The following is a 6,724-nucleotide window of genomic DNA, read 5'->3' as shown; positions in this document are numbered from 1 at the left end:
CTGCGGAGCCTAACGGACCCAGTGTGTACCTTAAGAAGGCTATAGGGGTCTGATCAACCTCTGGCCTCTCCCCATCGCCGAACGATCCCTCGACGAACCCCTTCCCTGCGCGCAAGTTCCACGGAGCCTAGCAAACTTCGTGTGAGTGTATCCAGAGCTCTTCTCCGAGTTGTTTTCCTTCGGTTGACATGATGGGCTCGTGGTTTTAGAGCCTTCAGCCGGATTGGGCTAGAGTTCGCGAGATTAGAACTCTTGTCCGCTCTTCTTTCTTATCTGTAACTGCAACTCAAGCAAGTTTTCCTGCCTGCACCGCGACCATCTACGGTGTAAGTAAAATAATCTTTAATCAACCGCTACGCGTCCGTGCCTAATTCTAGTCCGCCGGCCTGCATTCCCCGACCCGCGTGCCAGGGCTGCTGGCCACAGCCCGCCGCGCACCCCCGAGGGCCTCAGACCACTCCCGGCCCGCACAGAGGCATAGGTGCCAACTTTGTTTTTTGCTGGTAGGTGCTTGCAGATATAAACCCCCTCCTCACCAAATGGTGCTTTACTTTAAACTTAGCACTTTCTTGCACTGAGCCCCATGCATGCCCAGAAGAGGCAGTGTGTTACCTCAACCCGACCCTGCAGCGTCTTTAAAGATTGGGTGTTTTAGTGGGGCTTTTTTGGCACTTTTATCTAATAGTTGATTTAATCAGCTTTAGCTAAAAACATCAAAAAGCCCTGCTGAAGCACCCAATCTTTACAAATGCTGCAGAGATATGTTGAACTAACTTGCTGCTTCTTTCGGTAAAGTGCAGTTTGTTTGTTTTTCTAACGTCTACAAGCAAAATGGCCATGGCTCATGGGTGTGAAGCACCCACTAATTTTTTTTGGTGGGTGCTTGAGTCCCAGAGCACCCACAGAGTTGGTACCTATGCCTGGAGGATTTATTAATTATTGATGGTGCCTGTCTTTTATATATTAGCCTAACAATTAGAGATTCACCCAGGAAGTGAAATAACTGGGTTCTAGGCCCTCCTCAGCCCAAGGGCTTCAAATCCACACCTCCCAGGAGGGGGTCCTAATCAGCAGTCTAGCAGTCTAGTGTGGGTGGGCGCTCATCCACCTTCCTGTAGAAGTTGCAACAAGAATGTAAATTCTGGGACCAGAAGTAGAACAAGAAAGAGTATGACTCTATAGCCTAGTGATTTAGGCACTCAGCTGGGTGGGTGCAACCTTGGGTTCTGCTCCCAGGGCCATTTAGGCATTTTACATTAAACAGTCATTGGAAAAAAAACAGAAATAATTCTGAGACTGGCCTTCAATGGGATTGCACTCCTAACTCGGATGCATTTGAAAATTCTACCCCTGAACAATCTTGTGTGTCACACTAACAGTTTAGAGCACAGTATGGTTATTTTATCTCTAGAAAAGATAAAATCAGTCTGGCAGGACAGCATCTAGGTCTGTTTTGATCCCAAATTCTCTGAGCTAGGGAGAGAACACTTCCTAATAAGATATGGTGACATTAATGGAGAGATCTCAAGGACGCCCATTAACACCAAAAGCAATTTTGTTTTCTTACACAATCTTAGAACAGTGGTTTTCAACCTGTGGTCCATGGGCCCCCAGGGGTTCACGGACTGTCTAAGGGGTCCACAAAAAATGACTATCATCAATCAAATGTATGTGAACAACCATGCTTAAAATTCAAAGAGGTGCTCACCTTCATTCGAAACTTCCACACCTTCATTTGACATTTTTTAGGGATCCGCAAATGAAAAAAGTTGAAAAGCACTGTCTTAGAATAATAGAATTAAAGCAAACAATTAGTGTCTGTTCTGAAGCACAGCACACTGGGATATTACCTAAGAGCTGCTAGAAATGTCAGGTAAATGGGGCCATTCTTCCATTAGAGGTGGGAAATACATGCCATTATCCAAATGTTGCATGGTTTGCCTACCATCTGCCAAATTTCTGTCACAGTTGTCAGAAGGAGGCTCTGTCAATGCATGAGATCAATCCCCCTTCAGGCGGCTGCCTTTGAACATTAACAGCAAAGAAAACAACTGGCACCTGGTTATGTTGAGCAAAATCCTCATGTTCTTTTGCTCTTAATCTTGCATGACTGCAAACATCAAATCTGCCAAACAGATTTTCTTTTTCCTTTTCCCCCCACTTCAATCTGGAGAAATAAGCACTGACTGCTTGCTGATGAAAGCAAAAACTTCTAGCCAAGATTTTCAGAAGTGGCCAGTGATGTTGAGGGCCTCAGTTTTTGCATATTTTAAGAGGATTGAAAGTGTTCAGCATTTTCTAAAAGTCAAGCCTTTTGAAGTTTTGCACACTGGACATTCAAAATAAAACCCCTTTCTTACGAATCTTGGCCAATGAATTTGATGATCAAAGTCTGAGGATATTTGAGCACTTGAGGTTAAATCTTGGTCTCATTAAAATCAGCAGGAGTTTTGGCATTAAATTCAAGGGGCCAGAATTTCACCACTAACCTGTGGCATGGGCATCCCAAGTGGCATGCAGGATACCCAAATCCAATAATATCTATAGGAGTAAAATCAAAAGCAAACCTCCCAAATAATCATGTAAGTACATTTACCTCAATGATCCAAATGCCTTAATTACATTTTTTACACAGGATCCCTTTCAGATAAAGTGAGCTGCTAACAGTCTTTACATGGCCATTGTTTGAAACAAAAGGCTCAGTTTTCATACCTGTGTGTGGGCACATCTACATGAGATGTTTACTGCAGAGTTGACTAATTAGCTCCGCAATAAATGTCTCAGAATAGTACTTGTAAATACAAGTACTATTCTGCTGCAGAGTTTTTTCATGTGCAGCAGTGCACATGTAGATGCTGGAGCAGTTGGCTGGGACACGACAGTGCTTCAGTGTGGGGGCTCCCTGCCAGCTGGCCCTGTACTGGACCACCCTCATGGCTCAGCCAGTCACTCTATAGCACGTTGAGCAAGGTTGGAGCACCCCAGGCTGGCAGGCTTACCCTCCAGACCTCTGCCAGCCACGGCTGCTCTGACCTGGCTCAACGTGTTGCGCTGCCGGGTGCATGTGTAAACGCAACATCTGGGAAGCAATAAACTCACGGCATGATAAATTCTGGAGTTTATTGCTTCAACTTACTACTCACAGGGTGCATCTACACATGCAAGTAAGTGCTTATTTGAGTGACCTAATGTAGTATTTTACTGGCCTATTAAGCACACTATGCTACCCAAGTTATTAATAACATATTTACCTGAATCCAAGACAACTTTGAATTTATCATGACTCTCCAATAATTATAAAATTGTTATAATTTTCCATGTATAACATCTAATTATTGGGTGTCACCTTAAAGTTATCCCCTTCGCTGCTGCAGTGGGGAAAGCAGTAGCAGAGGAGCAGGTGGCTTCCACCACTTGTCCCTCTAGAGCCTATCTCAAACTGATGGTGCCTGCACCCCTGCCACCTGTGCCCTCTGAAGCTTCTGCCCCCCACAGCTTTTGCTATCTGTCTTCCCCACCACAACCTCAGCTCCCCTGCAGCCTCTGCCCTTTCTGTACCTTTAACTTCTGCCCCCTCCTCCCTACAGCCTCTTCCCACTCCTTCCCACCACTTACTGTCAGGTGTAGCTCTGACTCTGACTCCAACTCCATTCCCTCTCAGACATGGAGCACATGCAAGCTCTGGCTCTGGCTCCTACCCCACCAAGAAGCACCATCCAGGGGCTACAGCTGCTGCTGCTGCCACTGCCACATGACCAGGCAGGAGCTGGAGCTTGCATGTACTCTGTGCCCAGTAAGAAATGGAGTTGGAGCCAGAGCCCAAGCTACACCTGGTGGTAAGTACCAGGGGGAGGGGGCAGAGGCTGCTGGAGAGTAGGAAGAGGCAGGGCAGGTGGCTGATGCAGTTCCAACTCTTGCCCTGACCTGGGCTCAGGGCCAGAGTCAGAGCATAGCATTTGCCTGTGTCCCTCCCCCACCCTCACCCCCCTTTCAAGACAATGGGCTTTTTTCCTCATGTTGAAAACCTTATCTTGACCTTGAGTAAATATGGTACATATATTATAATCTGAGATGGACACAATATCAGTGTGATTCTTAGGCATATTTCTTTCTAATCCATCTGCTCATACTTACCATATTCATTTATTTAATTTTCCATTTCTTAGGAAATGACTTGAGGTTGTCCTTTCCCCATATCTTTCTCACCTATTTGCTTTTTTTGCATTTTTTCTGTGTTTTTGTCATTTCTCATTTGTCCACAAAGTCCATTGTCATTTCTTTCCTTGCTACTCTTTATACTGCCGCTAAAATGGTATGTTAAGATTAATTTCCTTAAGAGAACTGAATGTGATCAAACCACACTTTTAGCCAAGCATCATTTGATTAATTTTTTCTTTAATAATACAGTGATGGGACTTAGGGCTGTGTGAAGGTTTGGGTACTGATTCGATTCGGAGGAGATTCAGCCCAATTCAGCGGACAAATCTCTGAATCTGAAGTGAATCAGGAGACCAGTTAAAAGGTCCAAATCGATTCGAAGCTCTCCAAATCGATTCGGAAAAGATTCGGAGAGCTTCAGTGGTTCGGGCAATCCCTGCTCGCTGTAGCAGGGAGCTGGACCCAGAGCTTTTTTTAACTCTCTGTGTCTACACCAGGCGCTTACTGCAGAACTGACTAATTTGCTCCGGAGTAAAATATCACCATCTACATGTGCAATGCTATTAATATGGAGTAAACTAATTAACTCTGCTGTAGGATAGTACTGCCAGAGACAAATACTATCCTACAGTGGAGTTATTTACTCGGCCACAATGCACGTGTAGACACTGACACAGCTGTCTGGGACAGGAGGGTGCTTCTGTGCGGTGGCTGCCTGTTGGCTAGCCCCACACTAGAGCACCTTTGTGCCACAGCCAGCCCCTCTACAGCATGTTAAGCCAGATCAGAGCAGTCCCAGGCTGGCAGACTGACCTCCGGCCCTCCAGGGTCTCCTGGCAGCCAGGGCTGCTCCACCCCATCTTAACATACTGCGGTCCAAGGAGCACATGCAAATGCAGTGCTTGGGAGCAATAAAGTCTGGCGTGAACTGCGCCAGACTTTATTTATCCACATTAATTGCAAATGTAGACACACACTGTGTTCTTACATTTGTCTACAAGTTTCTGTAAAAAGCACTACGTCTTTGTAGCTTGAGAATTAAATTTTAGCTTAGCTTAGCTAGGAAAAAAGAGTGGAAAAATTAAGAAATAGTGGGAGATATTCAAAAAAATGGTAGGATAAAGATCACATGGCTAAGAAATCCAAAAAGATGCAAAAAGTTAACTATTTGCTTTCTTAGGATCAGGGCCTCTGAACTCTTCATTACCTTAAAATCTGAGTGTAAGACTGGGAGCATGTTATGTATTTTCTACTGAAAAAAGGAGAAACATAAAGCAACCAAAAAAAAAAGTACATTGTATACATTTAGCAGGGGTGAAGGGTTTTTGAACTCAAAAGCTTGCTTAATAACTATTCTCCAACTATTTGGGTTGGTCTAATAAAAGATATCAAATTCACCCAAGGAACCTTGTCTGCCTCTTGTATACATTTAAACGCATACTCTGTTTTCTCAGAGGTGACTGGGAAGAGTAGGTGATGAAGATCCCAACCATATGAGATACCAGCCACACTGTTACAGCACCTGCTATAGTACTTACTACTTAAGTCGTTATTTCTTTTGGAACATACAGGGCGCATCTACACATGCACCTGACTGTGCAGTTGTTATTGCGCAGTCATTTAATACTTGCTTAAGTACTAAATGACTGCGCAGTAACCACTGGTACTGCATATTCCCAGCGCTTCATGGGTCATTTCCAACTCTACTGCACAGTAGTGTCAGCATCAGTTAGTGCTGGCTAATGCTTTGTCCCCATAGCAATGAGCTACTTCGCTATAGTTTGCTGCTACAGTGACGTAGCCTCTTGTGTAGATGCATCCACAGATAACTGCAACTACCACCACCTAAACAATCATTTGTCATCCTTCTAATCATTTCACAGAAAATGCTGAAGATGAGTTGTTAAAGTTTTTTATTTTCTGGAGCATATCTTAATAGAGAGGCGGTCTCATCAGGTATGTCTCTATTGCTCCATTACAAGTAGCACTATATTGAGACACACTTTCTGTCAACCAGAAATAACGTAGCTGGTTTAGTTCAATGCCATATATGCATCAGTAAACTATGTGGGGAGGCAAAGCAACTAAGGAGGCTATATCTAACTGATGAACAGGGAATGGGCATGACATGTCAGTCCATCCCTGTGTTGCACCATATTAGAGCATTTTTAACATACCCAGGTACATCTTCCCTCCTACCTGTAATCACATAAAAACCATAAGGCAACTATGGCAATCTCACAGTAAGAAGAGTAAATCTAAGAAGGTTTAATTTATGTTATGCAATGTATTTAAGGTATTTTCATGTATTAAATGAGATTTAGACACTGGAAGTAAAAAGAACCAGCACTGTACCTGCTCTCCAGTTAGGACTGTAGTTTGGGAAGAGGTGAATTTCTGATAGCCAGAGGCACACATACAGAGAGAGGCAGATAAAAAGGAGTTGAGACACTTATTAGAAGATGAGCTATAATTTATTTTTGGACAAATTCAGAAGAATTCTTAAGTTATTTTAGCCTTTCAACCACTGTGTGTGGACAGTTAAAAAATAAGGTAACACTCAAGA

The sequence above is a fragment of the Alligator sinensis genome, unplaced genomic scaffold (genome assembly GCF_000455745.1).
Source record: "Alligator sinensis unplaced genomic scaffold, ASM45574v1 scaffold886_1, whole genome shotgun sequence".
NCBI classification, from domain to species: Eukaryota; Metazoa; Chordata; order Crocodylia; family Alligatoridae; genus Alligator; species Alligator sinensis.
This window is presented reverse-complemented; position numbering follows the sequence as displayed.